The sequence below is a fragment of the Calonectris borealis genome, chromosome 21, assembly GCF_964195595.1.
Source record: "Calonectris borealis chromosome 21, bCalBor7.hap1.2, whole genome shotgun sequence".
Taxonomy (NCBI): domain Eukaryota; kingdom Metazoa; phylum Chordata; class Aves; order Procellariiformes; family Procellariidae; genus Calonectris; species Calonectris borealis.
Genome location: NC_134332.1, coordinates 13072556 through 13095706, shown reverse-complemented (window position 1 = coordinate 13095706; position 23151 = coordinate 13072556). Strand labels below are relative to the sequence as shown.

Genomic DNA, 23151 nt, shown 5'->3' with positions numbered 1-23151 from the left:
CCGCCGCCCTCCTCGGGTTTTCCCCGGGACCCGCCGGGTGATCGCCCGGCCCCCACTCACCTTCGCCCTCGGTATAGCCGCAGCCCAGTGACCGAGCCGCTCCTCCCTTGATTCACACTGGCCCCTCCACGGACAGCCGGGGCAGGGCAGCACCAGCACGAGCACCAGCCCCTCCCCCGGCAGCCACCCCTTTACAGGGAGGGGCCGTCGCCATCAGCCTCACTGCCCGCACCTGGGGCTCCTCCAGCCCCGGCCCGCAGCTGGAGCCCAGCAGGAACAGAGGGCCATCGCCCGACCCCCACTCCGCATCACCTCCTCCCCTGGGCTCTGTCACAGCCCCTCGCCCGGTGCAAAGGGAGTGCAAATGCAGCCGTGAGGACAAAGGAGACGGCGAGTGTTTATTTAGTCACGCATGTAACAAGTCCCGGGAGCGAGTCTGCTCCGGGGCTTGGGGCCTCCAATGCTCCCCCAGCCCACGGGACACCTCGGCAGTCGTTCCCAGAGCCACGCTTGTCAGTTCAGCGGGGAACGGACAGTCGGTCGGCTGGCTCCTAGACCGATGGGCTGCTGGGCAGAGGTGGAGGCTGCCAAAAATGAGGAGCAGGGCACAGGACACGAGAGAAAAAAGCGGCAGCAGGCTAGACGGGGGGGTGTAGCGAGAAAGTGTGAGGAAGGGAACGGGACAGCGAGAGAAAGATGGAGACAGGGAGCCCGACAGAGGTGGAGAAAGAAGCAGCAGGAAGAGAAGGGAAGCAGCAAAAAGAGGGAGAGGGAGCAGGACAGAGACTGACAAAGGACAGGGAGCAGGATGGAGATGCAGGAAAAACCTGGGATGGGCAGCACGACAGAAAGGGAGGAAAGAAGGGAAAGAATACGGGCAGGAAGCCGGACCAAGACACATGGAGAAAGATTAAAAAGCGACAAGAACAGGGCAAAGAGGGAGGAATGAAACAGGGACAGGGAGCCGGGACAGCAAACGATGGAGGGAAGAGGCATAGGGGGGGAACAACAGAAAACAAACCACATAGCTGCATGCTACGTGGCAGAGAGGGAAGAATTAAGAATTAGGAACAGCGAGCTGGAAAAAAAAAACAGCTGGAGAGCAAGAAGAATAGCAACACGTACAGAAAGAAGAGGGGGGAAATTCTAAAATAGGGTCATCGGGGAGCCAGAGACAGTGAGATGGAGAGAGGACAAAAGCGACAGGCTACAAGGCGGAGAGGGCAGAATTAACGAATAGCGACAGAGAGCTGGCCAGAGAGAGATGGAGAAAGGCAAAAGATTGGACAGCTGACAGGGCAGAGAGGGAAGAATTCAAAAACCAGGAACAGGGAGCCGGACAGAGAGAGAGGCAGAAATAAAATGGGGACAAGTGACAGGCCACAGGGCAGAGAGAGAGGAACTGATAAATAGGGACAGGGGACCAGACAGAACACAATGTAGAATGGAAAAAAACAGCAGCAGGCTACAGGGAAGAGGTAGGAATTAAAGAACAGGGACTGGGAGCTGGACAGAGAGACACGGAGAAAGAAAAAAAACAGCGATGGCTACAATACGGATAGGGAAGAAATAAAAACTAGCAGTAGGGAGTTGGACAGAGAGAGATGGAGAAAGACAAATAGCATGGGGCTACGGGACAGAGAACGTGGAATTAAAACACGGAGAGAGGGAGCCAGACACACAGAGGGACCGAGGAAAAAATCCAGACAGGCTACGTGGGGCAGAGGGAGGAATTAAAATCTGGGGACAGGGAGCCAGACAGAGAGAGAGGGAGATCGCAGGGAATAGCGGTGGGTGCAGGAAGAAGAGTGAGGTATTAATAAATAGGGACAGGGAGCCAGACAGAGAGGGACGGAGAAATGCAAAAATAGCGGCGGGGTACAGGGCAGAGAAGAAGAATTGAAAAGGGGGCGCAGCGAGATGGACATAGAGAGATGGAGAAAAGAAAAAAGTGAGAGAGTACACGGCAGAGAGGGAGGAATTACAAAACAGGGACAGGGAGCCGGACAGAGAGAGATGAGGAAAGCCAAATAATAGCATTATGCTACAGGGCCAAGAGGGAGAAACTGAAAAATAGGGACCGAAAGCCAGAACGACGAGAGACAGAGAAAGAACAAACCGCTATAGGCCACAGGACAGACAGGGAGGAATTTTTAAAAAACAGGACCGGAAGCTATCTACAGAAAGACGTCGGGAAACAAAAATTTAACGAGCGACACATACAGGACAGAGAGGGAGGAATTAAAAAAAATAAGTAAAGACAGGGACAGGGAGCCGGACAGAGAGATACAGACAAATTAAAAACAGCAACGGGCTACAAGACAGATAGGGAGGAATTAAAAAATCCTGAACGGGAGCCGGACGGGGAGAGATGGCGAAAGAAATGAAATCGCAACGTGGCACAGAGCCAGGAAGGACAAAATTGAAAAACAGGTCCTGGGAACTGGAAAGAGAGAGATAGAGAAAGAAAAGAGACCGATGGGCTCTGATGGCAGAGAGGGAGGAATGAAAAAGCAGGGGCGGGGAGCCAGAGAGGGAGACTGAGAAATAAGAGGGAGAAGGCAACAGGCCACAGGGTACAGAGGGAGGAAGTACAAAAGAGGGGCCAGGAGCCGGACAGAAAGAGGCAGAGAAAGGGAACTTCAAAAGCGATGGGCTACAGGGCAGAAAGCGAGGAATTTAAAAAATCAGGATCTTGAGCCGGACCAAGAGAGACAGAGAAAATAAAAATGGTGATGGTTAACAGGGCAGAGAGGAGGGAATTAAAAAACAGGGAGAGGGAACGGGACAGAGAGACTGAGAAGAGGAAAACTCCTGACAGACTTCCAGAGAAAGAGGGAGGCATTAAAAATTACAGACAGGGAGTGGGGCAGACAGAGACAGACAAAGAAAAAAACGGCAGTGGGCTACTGGGCAAAGGAGAGGAGAGTTTAAAAGTGGGGACAGCGAGATGAACAGAGAGGGATGGAGAAAGGAAAGAAGCGCCCGAGGGACAGGGAGCCGGACAGAGAGAGACAGAGACAGCAACAATACCGACACACTAACTACAGGACAAAGAGGGAAGAATGCAAAAATAGTGGCCGGGAGCCAGACAGAGAGAGATGGAGAAGGAAAAAATAGCCACAGGCTACAGGGCAGAGAGAGGGAGGACCTAAAACATGGGAACAGGGAGCCGCTCAGAGCAAGATAGAGAAAGGAGGTACAGGGGAGCAAAAAGAAAAAATCGCAGCAGCGTGGGAAAGGGAGGGGACCAGGGCAGGGGCGCGGAGGGACTGGGACTCACTGCAGCTCTCGCTCTCGGTGCTGCCGGGAGAATTTGACAGTTCAGACGCTTCTTTCTCCTTCTCTCCTCCCCTCCTTTTCTGTAACTCCAGTCGCTTAGCTGTCCTCCACCTAAGAGAATACATGGGTATCTCACAGGTCTTACGAGACGAAGCTTCCTAGATGCATAGCCTCCCTTGCGCGCTACACACAGGAGTAGGACGGAGAGAAAGAGGAAGAAAATTATGAGCAGGGTGTAGAACAGACGGCTTGAGAGAAAAATTGAATGAGAGAAATAAGGAAGGAGAGAGAGAGGAAAAAACATAGTGAACACACCAGAAGGACTGAGGGGAAAAGAGAGAGAGACATATCAGGATAAAGAGAGGGAGAAAGAAAAACCAGCGCTGCAGGATGAGAAAAAAGGCCAGGAAGCAGGACAAAGGAGAATCATGCTGGGCAGGGGTATATAGCGAGAAATGATGCAAACAGGCAGTGGTATGGACATATACAGACAAAAAGTTAGGGGGAGGATGGATGACAAAGAGAATAAGAGAAAAAAGACAGAGAACGGGACAGAGAAGTGAAGCAATAAATAATAGGGCCAGGGAGCAGGACAGAGAAAGACAGACAGAGAGAGAGGGACAGGTAAGACAACAGATAATTGGAGAAAGAAAAGAACGGGAACAGCACAGAGGGTCACAGAGAAAAAGAGAGGGATGGCAGAAAGAGAAAAATAAGATGAGAGAGAAGAACTGAGAAGCAGACAGAAAAAGGTACAGGGAAAAGGGCAGAGATGGAGAAAACAGAGAAAGACTGGAGGCAGAACAAAGGCAAAGATTGACAAGTACAGGGAGCAGGACAAAGGGATGCAGGAGGAAAAAATAGTGATGGGCAGCAGATTAGAGAAAAAGAAAGAAAAAGAGCAAGAACAGCAAGAGAAGGAGAATGATAGAAGGATGTAGACAGAAAGACCGGGACACGTAAAAGGAAGGGTTGGGGGACACACACGTCACAAGAGTAGAAATAAAAAGAGAGGGATGGGGAGCGAGACAGCGTGACGGAGGGAGGGAAGGAGGGAGGGAAGGAGTGGGGAGGGAGTGATGGAGGGAGGGAAGGAGTGGCATGCAAGGATACAGAAAAGCATAGGTACAGGAAAGAGAAAAGAATGACAGAGAGAGAAAGAGGAGAATGGGGAGCAGGAGACAGAGAGATGGAGAACGAAAAAATAGTGATGGGCCGAAGAACAAAAATACAGAGAATTAAAAAAATACTTCTAGGGAGCAGGAGAGAGGAATAGAGCAAGAGGAAAAAATCAACAGGGAGAAGGTCCAGTAACACACAGGAGGACTGCGTATTATCAGGACACTGGGGGAGTGAGAAGGAGGGAACACAGAGCAGGACAGAGGAATAGAAAAAGAAAAAAAATAGGGACAGGAAGAAAAGCAGAGTAACCAAGAGGGGAAAAAAAAACAGAAAGGGAACTGGACAGAGACGGGCAGCAGAACAGAGCAGGACTAAAAGATGGAGAAAGAAGCATTAGAGACAGATGAATAGAAAGAAGAAAAAACAGGTTGAAGGAAAGAGAGACAGAGACAGAGTGAGTGACAAAACCCAGGCAGAGAGTGGGAGAAAGAAAAACCAGTGAAAAACAGCAGGACAGAGGCAGGGGGAAGGAAGGACGGGAGGAAGGAGAGAGAAAGAGACAGAAGGACAGACAGAGATAGGGAGGCAGGAAAGGAGAGATAGAGGTAGGAAGGCAGGGATACGGCGCTGCACGTACAGGTGCAGAGAGCAGAAGAAAGCCAGAGAACAGACCAAAGAAATTGTGGGGAAAAAAGAAACAAATGCAGATCAGGACAAAGAGATAGAAAAGGAAAAAACAGTGATGGGCTACAGAACAGAGACAGAGGATGAAAAAAAAGAGGGAGAGGGAGCAGGACACAAGAATAGAGGAAGAGGTACAGGGGAGCAAAACAAAAAAAACCACTGCAGCGTGGGAAACAGAGGGGACCAGGGGAGGGGCGGGGAGGGCCCAGGATGCATAAGAGGGAAGACACGGCCCCGAGGGCCTGGGACTCACCGCAGCTCTTTCTCTCGGTGCTGCCGGGAAAATTTGACACTTCAGACGCTTCTTTCTCCTTCTCTCCTCCCTTCCTCTTCTGTAATTCCGGTCACTTTGCTGTCCTCCACCTAAAAGAATATGTGGGTATCTCGCAGCTCTGACGAGACGAGGCTTCCTACACAAGTAGCCTCGCTTGCTCGTGCGCTACGCAGCCGTACCGCGCCATTGGTGATGCATACAGACCCTGCGGTCTGTGTTGGCGGCCTGGCCTGCTGCAGACTACGAAGAGGGATCCTTCCTCACCTGGAGAGGCAAGCTCTCTCTCGTCTGCAGCGGGAGGCAGCAGCCAGCCAGGTGGCCTTCGATGTCATCTTCTTTACCTTTCTCTGGCCTCTCCAGCTTCAGCCACGGCAGCTCCTGTCCACAGCCAGTAAATGCTCCGCCTGTCCCTTTTCGCCCCGATGCTGCGAGGAAAGTGAGGCCGGGCAGAGACAACCCATGCAAGCCTGAAGCGGGTGCCATCAACAGCATCCCCAAGGCAGGAACAGACAACCACATCCTCAGTGCAGCCTCTGGAAGAGGGAAAGAAAAAGCACCGACCGATATTACCGTAGCTTGCCCCTGGCCACATCCTCTCCTTCTGCAGGGGCTTCTGGAGACGCATCAAAGGCCAGCTTGCCGACTGAGCTTGGGGGTGACCTAGGGCTACAGGACTCCAGCAAACCGGGCGCCTGCCGCAGCGGGCAGCTTAAAGCTTCCCATCCCGCCACCCCCGAGCGGCCAGCGGCCAGGAGACACCCTCCCATCCGCCGAGGGGACTCGCTCGCCTCACCGATGACCTCGGCCCTGACCCGCCGCCGCCGCCGGTAAGCGCGCCCAGCGCGCCGCCATGCTGCTCTCCCGCGAAGCGCATGCGCCCGCTGCCGACGGCGCGCCGGAGGGGCCAGATCCGGTGGGCGAACGCCGGGCTGCAGTACCGCATTTCGGCCACGGGGCGGCAGCAGCAGGCAGCACCCGCCGGGCGGAGCGTGCTCGGGGGCGGCACCGGCGCTGCAGCTCCGCGCTTTGCGCGCCCAGCGCCCGCCGGCAGCGCGCACGTGGGGCGGCAGCGGCGTTTCCTTACCGGGAGGCAGCGACGAGCGCAGTGGCACCACCCAGCAGGCCCGCATTGCCGTTACCGGCGGACAGCAGCGTGGAGCAGGGGGGCGTCTCTCACAGTGTGAGAAATAAAATTGGTACCGAGTGATTCAATTTAAAGAATAAAGTCTATGTTTGCTTTGTCATGACATCTGTAATATTCAGTGGAAAAGGAATCCTATGTTTAGTTAAAATACAGAAAACATTCACTTTACCGTTTAAAAGTGAAACCATTCTGAAGGCTGTTTATTTTTTTCTGAGGCCATGATTTTAGGAACACTTTTAATTGCTTTTTTCTATCTGATTTAAATATCCAATTTAATCACTTGAAGTTCCCTCCCCCAGCTTTTGCTAAGGGTGTACGGTATTGCAAATTGCCTTTGACAGACTTGCAGTGTTATTGATAACTATTTAATGATAAAAGCCCAATGATAAGTATTTTTCTAGATTATAATGAAAATGTGATGTAGTTCCTTGCCCAATAGAAACCAAGATGATTTGAAATTAAGGAAAAAGTTTAAACGTGAATTGGGATACAGATGTGTGTTCCGGCTATAGTAATTATCTGAATATATTTTAATTACGCTTTTAATTACTCTGTTCTCGATAATGAGCGTCAATACGCATTTGCAATCCTTATTCACATTATCGAAGGGACATTCACAAGTACGCAAATCATAGGAATAAAATGGGTATTGAACTGGACTAGTCTTTATTTTTCATTAAAACTTGTGAGAAGGGATAGAAATTTAATGACAAGTTAAGAGAGTTAACTCTGGAGATGAGTGGCACTTACAGATGGAGATGTCTTAGGTCACGTGCAGCTGTTTCAGAAAGCAGAAGCTTCCGGCCCATCAATGCGGGTGCTGCTGCGGGCACCCTTCTTGCGGGCGCAGTTTGTGGCGATTCAGATATCACGTTCCCTCTTCTTTAAAACGTAATCGTGTGTACGCTTCTAAATTAAAATTCCTGAAGTTTGCCGAGTTCGATTGAGACCATGAAATCCAGGCTGGCTTTTTGGTGATGGCCGCAGAGGAAGAGGATGACCTCGGGGTGCTCCTCCTTCAGGTGGGTGCAGAGCTCCAGGAACTGCAAAGGGAGAGGGGTCGGGGGGAGGGAGACCCTGAGGTGGCACGGGGACATTTGGGGGGGACAGGGTGATGGAGGGGAAATGGAGACACTCAGGGGGGAAGTGGAAATGATGGAGGGGGGACAGAGACAACCAAGGGGGGGACAGAGGTGATGGAGGGGGAAACAGGGACACTGAAAAGAACACCAAAGTGCTGGAGCGGGGACAGAGACATCCAGGAGAGAGGGAGATGCCAAGGTGGCACAGGGAAATCCACGGGGGACAGAGAGGAGATGGAGGAGGAATAGAGAGACCCGGGGGTGACAGAGAGGTGATGGAAGGGAGACAGGGACAACCAACGGGGATGTGGAGATGATGGAGGGGGGACGGAGACACCCGAGGGGGGACAGAGATATGATAGAGGGGGAACAGAGACACCAAGGCGGCGCAGGGACACCCAGAGCGACAGGGAGGTGAAGGAGGGGGAATGGAAACACTGAGGTGGCATGGGGACACCAAGGGGGACACACAGGTAATGGAGGGGGGACAGAGACACCCAGGGGAGATGGAGACACCAAGGCGGCACAGGGACACCCAGGGGGAGCACGGAAGTGACAAAGGACGGGACAGGGACACCCAGGGGTAACATGGAGATGATGCGGGGGGGACAGAGACACCCAGAAGACACCCAGAGGTCATGGAGAGGGGACAATCAGTGGGGACACGGAGGTGATGGAGGAGGGACAGGGACACCCAGGGGGTACAGGGAGGTGATGGAGCGGGAACAGAGTCAACCAGGTAGGATGGAGACACTGAGCTGGCACGAGGAACACAGATATGATGGAACAGGGACACAGAGATGGAGAGGGACAGAGACACCAGGGGGAACAGGGAGGTGAGGGAGGGGGGAACAGAGAAACTGAGGGGGCATGGAGACACCAAGGTGGCATGTGGACACCCAGGGCGGACATGTAGATGATGGAGTGAAGACAGAGACACTGAGAGAGATGGAGACGTTGAGGTGGCACGGGGACACCAAGGGGGGACGTGGATATGCCAAGGCGAGACATTAAGGGAGATGCCGAGTTGAGACATCAAGGGGGATGCCAATGGGGATGCCAAGGGGGGACACGGAGATGCTGGAGGGGGGACAGAGATGCCAAGGTGGCATGGTGACACCGGGGGGGACGGAGACAATTCAGGGGGACAGAGACATCCAGGGGAGACAAAGACACCAAGGAGGTGTGGGGACACCAAGGGAGACATGGAGATACTGGAGGGGAACAAGGAGATGCTGAGATCAGGCAGCAATGTCAAAGTGACATGGAAAGACCAAGAGGGCACAGAGACACCAAGGTGGCACTGAGACACCAAGAGGGATGAAGACACCCAGGGAGCAACATGGAGATGATGGAGGGGGAAGAGACCCCGAGGTGGCACCCCATGGAGGTGCCGGGTGGAGGCTCGGGGACCCCCTCGTCCTCATCGTCCAGCACGATGATGCCGCCGGGCAGGGAGGCCGCAGGGGCTTGAGGTGAAAGCAGGGAGTGTATTTCGACTCTGCTGGTGCCAGTTTCCAGGGGTATGAGGGCAAATTATTAATCATAATTAATATTGTATTGATCAAAACAAGGCAGCACAGGGTCTGGGGAGGTGCTGGGCTCGCTGCCACCCTTAACCCACCCACAAAATCATTAAATAGGAGTAAAAAAAAAAAAAAAGACAACATTTTCTTTGAGTCTTTCACAAGAAACAATAAATTAAAAAGAAATCAAGCCCGTTGGAGGGGAGCAGGAAGAGTTTGGATACAGCTTAATGCCAGCGGTTCCCCGATACTTGAGTTAGACCTAAATTCTCTAAAGCCCCCCCAAATTCACAAGGGAAATATGGGGGGGAAAAAAGGATCAAAGGCTGCTCAAGTTGGGGCAAAAATAAAATAAAAAACAGGTAACGGGGTCGAAAAGGCACCAGATATAATAAATTTGGACACAATGTGATGCTGCAAAACAACAAGGGTAAAAGCATAATTGAATGTGCATATATGTATTTATTAGGGTATATTCATGTATATATTTACTCACATATTCCTCCTTTTTCCCCTATAACCTAGATTTTGAGGCTGAAAGCAGAGAAATCCTGGCAGGCTTGGGGTCATTTGCGACAATTTGGTGAGGAAACAGTACTCGTCGTACCTTAATTAAAAGTCAACAAGTCCTCAGTGTGATATATCATCAATCTCAACAATAAAACACCCCAGGTGGGTATACAACACAAATGAATTGTGATCGTAAAAAAAAAAAAAATCGCTTTTTTTTAAGCAAAATTCAACATATCTTTATCAGGGCATTCAATTGTGGCTCCTGTGCCCCTACTCTGCTGTCCTCCTGCCTGAACTTAGAAATATGACAATTAAATATTGCCATTTTCCACCCAAAATGGGAAGGATCAGGGCAAGGCGTGACCCAAAACAGCCAGAATTTAAATTAACTATTTATTTTATCCCTTTTAACTGTTTATTTTGCCTCTAATTATTTTTTTTTATTAATTATTACCCATATCAAAAACCAACTCTGAGGTTTATTATGAATTTTTAGGGTTTGAGCCCTACTATTTACTGAGAAAAACATCAAATCCTTAAAAAAAAAAAATTGGAATTTTAGCTCACTGATACGTGGGAGCATTTATGCTCCGCTATAGGTGCCGGCGGGGCTTATAGACAGTAGATGTGCAAAGGGAAGAGGCTCACCCTATGGATTTTGCTGCCAGGGGAGCAAAGGGCTACCTCCAGTTGGCAAGGGCCATGCCCACCACGCATTCGCTCAACTGTGGAGAGGGGGGTGGGAGGGAACTTTGGACCCCCAGTACCACCCACAGACCCCCCAAAATCCCCCCAACCACAACCCCAAACCCTACCTCTGTCCCCCCAAAACCTGTCCCCCCAAAACAGCCCCCCACCTGCCCCCTGACCCACCAATCTCCCTCTCCCCTAACTGTGCACCCCCAAATCATCCCCATCCCCCAAAACTGCCCCAGACCTCCCAAATTTCCCATATCCCCCTTGCTAAATCACCCCTATCTGCCCCCAAAACTGGCCCCCATCCCTCTACACCCTCCTATGCGCCCCCAAATGCTCCCCTGCCCCCCAAAACTATCTCACTCCCCCAAATTTCCCATCTCCCCCTTCCCAAATCACCCCCACCCCCCAAAACCATCTTTATGTCCCCCAAACCCCCGCTCCAAAATTTTCTATCTCCCCCTTCCCAAATCATTCCCAAAGCCACCCAAAATCTGCCCCCCCCCGCCCCCCCTAAAACCAGTCCACCCCCCATCCCCAAACCAGCTCCCATCCCCCCCACCTTGCTTGCAAAGCGCAGGGAGGTGAAGGACTCGGTGAATTTCTCCTCCAGGGGAGCGAGATTCACTAACACCAATCTTGAGGATACATCGAGGTGTCAGTGGGGTCCCCCAAAATACCCCCCCAAGCCCTTCACTCACATCTTGGCAAAGCCCTCCAGGCAGTTCTGCAGGAGGTAGGTCAGCCTGCTGATGCAATAGGGGACATGGGGCTCCTGCGGGGACCCTGGCAGTTAAAGGGAGGGCCCTGAGGACCCCCACAAACCCAGGGGCCTCTCCGTACCTTTTTGGCAAGGGCCATGATGACTTGCCCCAGGGTGGATAAGCTGGCATTGATGGCCTGTGTCTCGTCCAGCTGCTCTCTGCCTGCCAGGTCCACCAGGCTCAGCACCACTGTGGGGGGAGAGGAGGGTCACCCCAAAAACAGGGGGGGCCCAAAAACGGCTCACCCCAAACCTGTGGTCCAAAAAAGGGTGCCCCAAAAAGGCTGACCCTAAACTGGTGACGCCAAACCTGTGACCCAGAAAGTGGGACCCCAAAAGGGCTCACCCCAAACTGGTGGCCCCAAAAGGGAAACCCCAAAAAGAGTCACCCCAAACCCATGGCTCCGAAAGGTGGGCCCCCCCAAAGGCTCACCCCAACTAGTGGCCCCAAACCCGTGGGCCCCAAAAAGTGCTCACCCCAAACCAGTGGCCCCAAACCTGTGGCCCGAGAAGGGGAACCCCAAAAGGGCTCACCCCAAATTTGGGGCCCCAAATGCAGGGCCCCAAAACATCTCACTCCAGAAGGGGGGGTCTCAAAAAGGGCTCACCCCACATTTGGGGCCCCAAACGCAGAGCCCCAAAACGGCTCACTCCAGAAGGGGGGTCTCAAAAGGGCTCACCCCAAACGAGTGGCCACAAACCCATGACCATGAACAGGCTTGCCCCAAACTGGTGGCTCCAAAAGGGGGGTCCTGAACCCATGGCCCCAAAAGGTTCACCCCAAACCCGTGGTCTTGAAAGCGGAGCCCCTAAAAGGCTCACCCCAAGAGGAAGAACCCAAAAAGGGCTCGCCCCAAACCCGTGACCCCAAACCCATGGCCCTAAACGAAAGGCCCAAAAGGGCTCACCCCAAACTGGTGGACCTGAACCCATGGCCCCAAACCAGTGGCCCCTAAAGGCTCACCCCAAACCAGGTGGTCCCTACCCTAAAAGCTCACCCGAAACCAGTGGCCCCTAAAGGGTGGCCCCCGCAAAGGCTCACACCAAACCAGGTGGCCCCAAAGCAGCGGCCCCTAAAGACTCACCCCAAACCAGCAGCTCCTAATGGGTGGCCCCTAAAAGTTCTTCCATAAAGGATGCCCCTGAACCAGTGGCCCCTAAAGGCCCACCCCAAACTAGTGTCCCCAAAGCAGTGACCTCTAAAGGCTCACCCCAAACCACAGCCTCTAAAGGGTGGCCCCCCATAAAGGGTCCCATGCCCCCACTCGCAGGTACAGCACAGGTCCCGGGCAGTGTTGGAGCCCTGAATGCAGAGCTAGAAGACGCCATGGCTGCAAGATGAGCCGTCGTTCAGGGCTGTCTGGGCCACGGAGTGGTTGGCGGCTGCCGTCTGCAGCAGCCCCAGCACCTTGCAGGGGGACACAGACACCCCGTTACCCCCCAAAACCACCCACACAGCCAATCTGAGCTTTAAAGGGGGGAATCAGGGTCCCCCTACCCCCTTCTCGGAGGCGACTGGGACGCAGCACAGGTTCAGGACATGCACCTCCTCGCTGGCCGAGCTGACCTGCCAGATCTCCAGCTTGGCCCTGCACTTCAGCCGGCCGGCCAGCAGATCCCACAGAGATTTGTTGTAGATCTCCAGGAAGCTGGCAGTGAAACCATACTGCCCGCCAGCATCACACCAAGCCCCAAAAAACCCAGAAATGCCCCCAAAATGGAGTTAACACTTTGGTTTTGGTTTGTTTTTTGGTTTTTTTTTTAACTCATTTTCCAGCCTTTTTCTGCCAGCTCCCAGGCTCCCTTGAAGACCTGCTGCACTACGCACAGGGTCACACCCCCTGGTTTCGGGATCCGAGACACTGTCTGGCTGCTCGTGTCCCACATGAGACTTGGGGGGTGTAAAAGGAGGTTTTGGGGGGTCCCCAACTCTGTCCTCACCCCCCGGGGCGAGTGGGAGCAGCTAAAACCCCCCATTTGTCCTAAAAAATCTCATTGAGCCCATCAGAGGGGGACTAAGGACAGCTGAGGGGTTCGTTAGCAGCAGAGACACCCTCAGCCCCTCAAAATAGGGGTAAGCGACAGGGAGACACCCCAAAGCGACTCACCTCCCCTGCCTTGGAGAGCACCAGCACCTTGTTGTCCTTGGGGGGGAGTAGAGATGCTCCAGGCCCTTCTGCTGCTCCTCCTCCTCGGGCAGCACCAGCCACACATGACAGAAGACACAGATGTTGCCCTGAGGAAGGAGAAACACTGTTATTTTAGCAGTCCAAGGAGGGAATTCAGATGGTTCGTCCCCCACCCAAACCCCCCCTGGGCTTCACCTTGAGCTCCTGGACAAGGTTATGGAGATGTCGCCGCTCCATCTCCAGGCCATAGAGCTGTTTCCCTGCTGCCCCAGCCGCTGCTCCTGGGCAGCTGCCTGCACCCACAGCTTGGCTGCCTGTGCTGCCTTCCGCTGCACCGTCTCCTCCGCCAGCTTCAGCTGCGCCTGCCAGGAGGGAAACAGCAGCAGTTGCAGTGGGGGAGGTAAAAAACATCCCCAGTGGGGGGGGAAACCAGGCCCGGATGTAGCATGGGGCAAAAGCTGAATCTGGTGGGGGTGAAAAAATGAGCCCCCGTCATGGCAGGAGGTGAAAAGTAACCCCAACAGGGTGGAAAATCAGCCTTGATGGGGGAGAAAACCAGCCCTGGTTGAAGGGGCAGGGGCAAAAAACAGCCCTGGCAGGGTGGAAAACCCTAAACCCCCAGGGGGTTCTCATGGGGGACCCCAAAAGTCAAGGGGGAATAGCAGCAGTAGGGGGTGAAATTAATGGGCAGAAGAACATAGGGTGTGTCCCCAAAACTGGGAGGTCCCCAAAACCCCAGGGACCCCAAAAACCAAGCGAAGAGGAGCAAAAATGGGATGGGAGGAATAAAATCAACGTGGGGAAGAGATGGGGGGAATCCTTGAAACTAGGAGCAACACCAAAACCCCAGGGGGGTCCCCAAAACCCCAGCAGGGGTCGCTGCCCCCTGAGGGAAACCAGAAAGCCAAAGAGAAGCAGTGGGATGGAGGAGTGGAAATGGGGCAGCGTGGAGTATGAAATCAAGGGGGGAGGAAGTGGTCAGGGTCCCCCAAAACTGGGGGGGTAGGGGGGAGCAGCAAAACCTCAGGGGTGTCCCCCAAAAACCTGGAGGGCATCACTGACCCATGGCAGGACCCCCAAAATTCAAGGGAAAGCAGCAGGAGGCAGAAGCAGAAATGGGGCAGTAGGGGGTAAAATCAAGGAGGGGAGGAGATGGAGGGGTCCCCAAAACCCTGGGGACCAGGAGGGGATGCCAAAATCCAAGCAGAAGCAGTGGGAAGGACAAGTGGAAATGAGGCGGGGAGAATGAAATCCATGGGGAATCCCCCAAAATCTGGGGGGGCTCAACATACCCCAGGGGCCCCCAAAATGCCCCCGTTAGGACCCAAACAGTCTAGGAGAGGGGGGTGCCTTGAAACAGGCAGCAGAGATTTAGGGGCCACTGGTGGGAAGAGGGGGTATCCCTGGAAGGGAGGGCACCCCAAAATGGCCCTGGGGTGGCTCAAAATGGCGAGGGGAGAAGCTCCTGGGGAGGCCTTGAAATCGCTTCTGGGGGGCTGTGAAACCACCCGGGGGGTCCAAGCTTAGAGGGGAGCCCCAAACCTGGCAGGGGGCAGGGCTTAGACCCAGGAGGCGGGCTCTAGACCTGAAAGGGGTGTGGCTAGAGCCAGCCCCACTCCCAAAGCCAACTTGTGGGGAGGATCTCTGGGTCCTGTTTAGGGTTGAGGGGGTAAAAATCTTAGGCAGAGGAGGGACTGTGGGGTATGGGGGAGGGGTTGGAGGAACGCAGGCATTCAGGGGGGATGAGTGTGGGTGGGAGAGCAGTACCTCTTGTAACAGATATCAGTGCGCCCACATGAGGTCCCAGATTTCCATACAATCTCCCAAACCCTTGAGCACCCCCAGCCTGCTCGCTGGCAGGGCAGGGTGAGGAGCAGAAAGCCCCTGGCGCTGTGCAAGCGCTGCTCAGCAGGAACTAACTCATCCCTGCGTCATCAACGCCCTTTTCAGCACAAATCCAAAACGCAGGAGGAGGGAGAGTGGGGTGGGAGTGGGATGCAGGGGAAAGCCTCGCGTGGGAAAGGTGGGGACAGACATGGGGAGGGGCATGCGTGGGGATGACTTACACCAGGGCCTCCACCCGGGACAATGCACACAGATAACTCACCTGGGACAAACCGCAACCGATAATCCGTTCCGGATAACTGACCCTCACTAGATAATCCACACCGGATAACCCCGAGCGATGCCCCTCAAACCTCTGGTGTTTCACCCCAAATTGGAAGGTTTTTTGCTTTTCCATAGTATGAAAATTGGGGTTTTTTTCTTTTCCAAAATATTCAACTTGGAGGTTTTTCGGCGCTTTTCTGCAACGTAAAAATTGGTGATTTTTGCTTTTAGTTTTGTGCAGGAAAATGGGGGTTTTTCTACTTTCCGGCTGCACAAACCCAGGTGGATTTGGCTTTCCCGGGGGCTCCAAATTGGGTATTTTTCCCCCAAATCGTGGTTTGTTTTTTGTTCACACACCCCCCACCCCATCCTTGCAGACCCTGATTCAGGGGTTTGGGGGTATTTTTGTGCCACAGCAGCAGGTCCTGCTCTGTGTGTGCACAGCCCCGCAGGGGAAAGTCCCTGTTGGGGGAACTGGCCCCAAAACAGGATGGGAAAAGGCGGAAAAGGAGAACAGGGAAGAGGCAGCTTTTGAAAGCACTTTTATATCTTCAATAGAGAGGTATTTCGGGGGGGGAGGGGCAGCGAGTGGTGTCGATTTTTTACATCCTTTCTAAAAACAGGGTTTCTTTGCATGTTAAAAACCTTATCTATCATAGACATTTACACTTATGTATCTATTTACACATACATATACATGTATTTAGGGAACATATTTATGTTTCACTTTTTCACCCCCCTATTTCCCACTTACTACATTTAATTCCTATTCAGATTATATATCTGTTTAGACTTATGTATTTTGACACTTAAATATCTTTATAGACGTCTCTATTTACACTTACATATATCTACACCTGTGTCTTTATAGACTTAGATATCCATTTACACATATATCTATTTAGATTTAGATATCTATTTACATTTATATATAACTTCTTATATTACATATAATATCTATTTAGACTTACCATGTAACAGGTAGTAAGTGTAGATAGCTCTATCTATTCAGACTTTTTTCTATTTTCAATTCCTTCATATATAAAATATATCATCCTTTTTGCATTTTAAAGTCCTTTATTTTTTAATTTATATATACATGAGTTATTTTTGTATTTTAAAACCCTATATATGTCTTTCGAATTTTTTTATACTCTAAAATCCTTTATATAATATGGCAGATATAGGTTCTTATTTTGAAATCCTTTTATACATATAAATGAATATTATTTTTCAATATATATAACAATGAGAGATTTTTCTCTACTTCAAGGCCTCACACATATATTTACAGTTTTTAAAAATTTTTGAAACCCCCCCTAGGAATTTTCAGGCATTTTTGGGCTGTGACTCCCTTTTTGGGAGGGGGGACCGCCCCATGACCCCCCCATTCCCCACTCACCTGCTCCTCCACCACATCATCACCACCCCCAGTGATGTTGGGGTGCCCCAAATGACATCATCACCCCCGCAGGCCCCCCAACCCCCCCTTTTTATTCACCCCCCCAAAAAGGCACAAAACGAGGGAAACGGCCCCAACCGGCAGCTCGTTACTTTAATAACACCATTTACGTATGTATACACGCACCCCCACCAAAAAGGGGGGCTCTGCTAGAAAAATAAAGGAGGGGCGGACCCCCCAAACGGTTGCAGCCCCCCCCAGCCCCTGTCCCGCAGGCTGGCAGCTGGCCCCTTACCGTCAGCACACTTAATGACCGGCAGGCAAACCTGGGCTGGGGGTCTGTCTTGAGCATCACGGGACACTTACAGCGAGACATCTGAAAAACAAAAATCCCAAATGGTATTTCAGCGTATTAAAAAAATAGCACCGAAGGAAGCAGAGAAATTCAGTCAGGATAAGGGATACGGTAGTAGTTGAGCTAAAGGAGGATTCTAGGTAAACAGGTCAGCTCAAAATACAACACATCTTTTAAAAGCTAGAGTGATTCAAACGCTTAAAATCAGTATTAAGACTAATTGACACGATTTTGAACATGTTCTTAGCAGAGAAGTAAACACTCTTGCTGGTGTTGGAAAACGTCTTGTCCCTTCCTTACAGCACCGCTGCAGGGAGATAACCCCGTGAGGCTGCAGGACAAGAGTGTACCATAATCAGACTCTATGTTTACAGATCCACCACAACAGCTCCAGCCCTTGCGCTGCTGCTGCACATCTTGCTTCCTTGGCCAATAAAGCTGAAAGTGAAGTGTAAAACTTTGAAGAGTAAAATGAAAAAGAAAGAACAAATCTCAGCAATTCGTTTTATGCTAAAAAGGTGTGCATACGATTATATACGCACAATAAGAATACTTATACCATAAAAATATTTTATTTTCCTTTTGCATTAATTTAAATTGCATAGCTGTGAATTCATACCATTAAATTATCTATTTCCAAAATACACAGCTATCATTTGACTAGGGGTTTTGCGTGTGTTAGCAGGGATGCCTGGCCAGCTGCGCCAAGACTGATGCTACCGAACTGCTGGGGAAACGCGCCATTGAAAGCGAGACAGAAATAAAGTACTTCAGAGCACTCTGTCAAAATATTGGGAAAAAAACCCGTAACGTTCAGTTGCCTCTCCTTTTAAACATTTAGAACAACTACCTAACCGCTTAAGTACACCTAATAAATTATATGCTACAGCTATTTGGCCGTTGCAGTTTAAACAATGCAAGTCAGTTTATAAATTATACAATTTTATCTTTCCTTTTTAAATTTCATTTATGATAGAAAAAACAGTGAGATAATACCTCTCCCATAAGCTTTTACTTTTTTGGGGGGGCGGGGGGGGAGAGGGGGGGGCGGGCGGGCAGTGAGGAATATCAAATCCCCAGTGCTGCAATACGTAAGGCTACCAAAAAGGACTGGCAGATTTGCTAATGCTTTTGGCTGTACTCAAGCATGCGGAGGAATGCGTTTTTATGACATCTCGACTGTTACACCTGAGAACCAAAGATCAGCGATACATCGACTATTGGAAGACGTGCTGCGCTTGGGTCTTTGGAAGGAAATCAACTTACTCTTTTTTTTTTTTTCTCCAGAGGGAGTGAAAAGTCTTGTTGCTGATGACTTCTACTGCCAAGTACATCATCTCTGAAGATCCACTCTGATGGGAAGTTCATAAAATGCAACTCCTTTGAATGAGAAAGATTTCCATTTTGGAAAATCTCTTTCCAACTAAAGTCAAAATTACACACTGTAGATTAAGGAAAAGGGACATTATAGAAGCAGTAACTCACCAAAATCACATGAGGACTCTCTGTCACTAGTTACGAGACTGCTAACGCTTCTTGGGAAAGCCTGGAAAACACAGCGAAGCGACGCCAATTGTCCCATTTTGTCCACGTCTCTTCTTTGACCTTGATTGCTTTTAGCACAGATGCTAGTATCTCAGAAAGGTTTTCGAGTACTACTGTAAAGTATTTTAAAAGCTTACTGACTGAAAAAGCGTAAAGCTTTTATCGTGAAAACAAAGTCTGTTTCTCCTGAACATCCGAACTCTTACAAACAGTTCTTTTCCTCTTCTAGTGCAATATTATTTTCACAGTACCCTCTAATAGTAAGCACACAGAAACAGAAGACTGTGCTTTCAGGAAGAGAAAATAGACGGAGGGAAGCAAGCTTTGCATAGGCGTACCATGCTCCAGAACAGACCTTCTTTATTTTTAGTATTTGTGTTAAAATATTTCACATTAAAAAATTATATAGAAGGAGAGTTGCCACATTCTTAATATTAACTGTAAAGTCCATACTACAAGCACCTTAGGAAAAAAGCAGACACATATCACAGACGTACCTTGTACTTGCAGACCACTATGGATCCTTTGCATCTGTCTTGTACTTCCACGGCAGAAGAAAGGGCGACCGCGGCGAAATGGTGGCTGTTGACATTCTGCTTGGAGGGGGGGGACAACCAAAAAAACGTTTAGCACAAAGCTTCCTTTTCTGTGAAGAATACAACTGAGTGGAGGAAAAAGTATTTTGCATCATCTTTGGTACAGTTGTTGATACAGGCCACTAGAGCTTTTGCATGTTTTAGACAACCGTGCCTTTTTTTTGGCTCATTGGCAGCTTTAGTTTTGCTAGAACTCACTTTCCTAGATACACGCAGATGGCAGACACAGATACCTACATACATTTTCTCAAGCCTAAGTATAGCCGCGATTTCCTCACCCTATACGTCCCAAGTTGAGTGTTTTTGTTAAAGAGTACAGCAACCCATCTGTCCTTGTGAACTCGCTGCAAAAGAGGAATCCTTTTTTCCAGTGTCCTGGTTTTGGCTGGGATGGAGTTGATTTTCTTCCTATTAACTGGTATAGTGCTGTGTTTTGGATGTAGTGTGAGAATAATGTTGATGACACGCTGATGTTTTGGTTGTTGCTAGGTATTGTTTACGCTAGTCAAGGACTTTTCATCTTCCCATGCCCTGCCAGATGTGCAGGGGGCTGGGAGGGAGTGTGGCCAGGGCGGCTGGCCCAGCTGGCCAATAGGCTATTCCATACCATATGACGTCATGCTCAGCATATAAGGCTGGGTGAAGAAGAAGGAGGGGGGGCGTTCGGAGTGATGGCGTGTGTATTCCCAAGTAACCGTTACGCATGATGGAGCCCTGCTTTCCTGGCGATGGCTGAACACCTGCCTGCCGATGGGAAGTGGTGAATGAATTCCTTGCTTTGCTTTGCTTGTGTGCGCGGCTTTTGCTTTCCCTATTAAACTGTCTTTATCTCAACCCACGAGTCTTTCTCACTTTTACCCTTCTGATTCTCTCCCCCATCCCACCCGGCAGGGGGGGTGAGCGAGCGGCTGCGTGGTATTTGGCTGCTGCCAGGTTAAACCACGACAGTCCTTTTTGGCGCCCAACGTGGGGCTCGAAGGGTTTGAGATAACGACAGGTTTGATTGGAATGTGCTAGATTGAATTTATAGCTGTTACTGCTGTTTAGCTATTAATTTGCAGGCTCTTGTGCTTGCCATGGGGCTTGCTTGCCTTAATGTGTATTAGAGTCTTGTGCTCATTAGTGGCTGCTTTTTTGCTCTCGCTGCTTGCTGTACTGCTGCACTGCTGATCGTCTTACTTTGCTGTGCCTGGGAACGTTCTGATAACAGCAATGGGGATGCGCCTGGGCTGGCAGATGGCCAGGGCATCGCTGCTGCTTCTGTGCTGCTGTGCTGGACAGGCTGGAACTGCAGCGTGAACTCGAATTGAAGGGACTGTGACCTGTGGCTGAGTCCATGCGGGACAGGACACCCCGAGGCGTCTGTGACTGTGGATAAGCCCATGCCCAAGCAGGTACATCTTGAAGCGTCTGTGGCCGTGATTATGTCCGTGCCGCAGCAGGTATACCTCTGAAGGGATTGTGGCCTAAGGATAAGTCCACGCTGGAGAAGGTACACCTCGAAGCATCTGTGGCTGTTGATAAGTCCATGCTGCAGCAGGTACACCTTGAAGTGTCAGTGGCTGTGCATGAGGCCATGCTGGAGCACCTCAAAGCGTGTGGCCGTGGATAAGCCCATGACAGGGGAGGTACACCCCTGGAGAGGTTGCAGCCATGGGTAAGGCCATGTTAGAGCAGGTTTACTTCTGAAGGGACTGTGGCCCATGGAGAAGGCCACACTGGAACTGGTGCACCTCGAAGCGACTGTGGCTGTGGACAAGCCTGTGCCGCAGCAGGTATACCCCTGGAGAGACTGTGGCTCATAGGTAAGGCTCCACTTGGAGCAGGTACACCCTAAGGGACTGCAGTCTGTGGATAAATCCAAGCCGGAGCAGGGGCAAGGGGAGGAGTTCATTGCAATGTTAAACCCTATGATCTGGCCCAAAGGGACCAGGGGTGGAGATTGTAATGGATATACCTTTAAATTGTTGTAACCCATGATTTGAGTTGCGTGTTATAGGAATTACTATAGCAGGAACCACCTGAACCAACGGAGGACAAACTTTACAAGAAGCAGCGCAAGTGCAGCAGTGACCCGACCTGAGCTGGCTTTGGTGCCCAGTAACTCCACGCAACACACCACCTCTGCTGACCTGAGTGACCACCATAACAGATGGAGCCCGAAGTCATGGACTAAATGAACGCAGTGGACATTTTGTGGACATTTATGGATATTTTATGGACATTTTACAGGGGTGGTCCATAGACTAAGGGAATGATATCTGTGTATTATATCAAAGGATGGGAAGGGGGATGGTGGGTAATGAGAATGTATTGGATAGTGTGGGACCTGAGCATGATGTAAATGGTATGGAATAAGGGGTGGATACTGTCCTGGTTTTGGCTGGGATGGAGTTGATTTTCTTCCTATTAACTGGTATAGTGCTGTGTTTTGGATGTAGTGTGAGAATAATGTTGATGACACGCTGATGTTTTGGTTGTTGCTAGGTATTGTTTACGCTAGTCAAGGACTTTTCATCTTCCCATGCCCTGCCAGATGTGCAGGGGGCTGGGAGGGAGTGTGGCCAGGGCGGCTGGCCCAGCTGGCCAATAGGCTATTCCATACCATATGACGTCATGCTCAGCATATAAGGCTGGGTGAAGAAGAAGGAGGGGGGGCGTTCGGAGTGATGGCGTGTGTATTCCCAAGTAACCGTTATGCATGATGGAGCCCTGCTTTTCTGGCGATGGCTGAACACCTGCCTGCCGATGGGAAGTGGTGAATGAATTCCTTGCTTTGCTTGTGTGCGCGGCTTTTGCTTTCCCTATTAAACTGTCTTTATCTCAACCCACGAGTCTTTCTCACTTTTACCCTTCTGATTCTCTCCCCCATCCCACCCGGCAGGGGGGGTGAGCGAGCGGCTGCGTGGTATTTGGCTGCTGCCAGGTTAAACCACGACATCCAGGCCGTTTCTCCAAACAGTCAAGATCTTTTAAAACTGCAGTTGTGCCACCAAACCTGCTCAGGGTCCCTCCCAACCTTTGACCGTCATTAGATTTAACAGGCACACGCTCTATTCCGTCTTCCAATAGCAAAAATACATAACGCTTTCAGACCCCGAGCGCGACCCTACAGATGTCCACACACACCTCGCTGTTTTGATGAGGAGCCACTGAGCACCCCTGCGAGCACAGCGGGATCATACGCAAGATCTGTGTCCTGGTTTCGGCTGGGATAGAGTTAATTTTCTTCCTGATAGCTGGTATAGCGCTGTGTTTTAGATTTAGTACGACAAAAATGTGGTTAACACGCTGATGTTTTAGTTGTTGCTAAGTAGTGCTTACGCTAGTCAAGGACTTTTCAGCTTCTCATGCCCTGCCAGCGAGAAGCTGGGAGGGACCTTAGCCAGGACAGCTGACCCAAACCGGCTAAAGGGATATTCCATACCATATGACCTCACGCTCTGTATATAAGCTGGGGGAGTTGGCCGGGGGGCAGCGACCACCGCTCGGGGACCGGCTGGGCATCAGTCGGCGAGCGGTGAGCAACTGCATTGTGCATCGCTTATTTTGTATATTCTTTTATCGTTATGATTGTTTCCCCTTCCTTTTCTGTCCTATTAAACTGTCTTTACCTCACCCCATGACCTTCACTTTTTTTTCCAATTCTCTCCCCCATCCCACTTTGGGGGCAGGGGGAGTGAGCGAGCAGCTGTGTGGTGTTTAGCTGCCTGCCGGGTTAAACCACAACAATCAGTTTCACCTACACTGATTTCAGCGAATGCAGTTTCTGAAGCTTTAAACTGTAAACCATATCTTGACACTTTGCCACAGTAGAAATGATCCATAGCTAGAACTCTACAAAAATGCAGTAACACAAATTGCAAACTCACAGCAGCGACAGCTTCAGAAGTATTTTGACCGGGAACAAGGGAGAAAAACAACACAGT

At 50.8% G+C, this 23151-nt stretch overlaps 2 long non-coding RNA genes across 3 annotated transcripts; both read right to left on the bottom strand.

Annotated features, from left to right (window-relative positions):
* Positions 1 to 377: 377 nt before the first annotated feature.
* Positions 378 to 6588, bottom strand: LOC142091526 (uncharacterized). The gene is made up of 3 exons (XR_012676841.1): positions 5627 to 6588; positions 5342 to 5451; positions 378 to 3393 (listed from the first exon to the last, which is right to left on the bottom strand). It is a non-coding gene; the product is annotated as an uncharacterized LOC142091526 (long non-coding RNA).
* An 8658-nt stretch (positions 6589 to 15246) lies between these two features.
* On the bottom strand, positions 15247 to 19587 carry LOC142091524 (uncharacterized). Of its 2 annotated transcripts, XR_012676839.1 has the most exons (4): positions 19124 to 19587; positions 18567 to 18627; positions 17022 to 17519; positions 15247 to 15521 (listed from the first exon to the last, which is right to left on the bottom strand). It is a non-coding gene; the product is annotated as an uncharacterized LOC142091524 (long non-coding RNA). The 2 variants fall into 2 exon arrangements; XR_012676838.1 differs by lacking the exon at positions 15247 to 15521 and having other exon boundaries at positions 16837 to 17519.
* Between the last annotated feature and the right edge of the window lie 3564 nt (positions 19588 to 23151).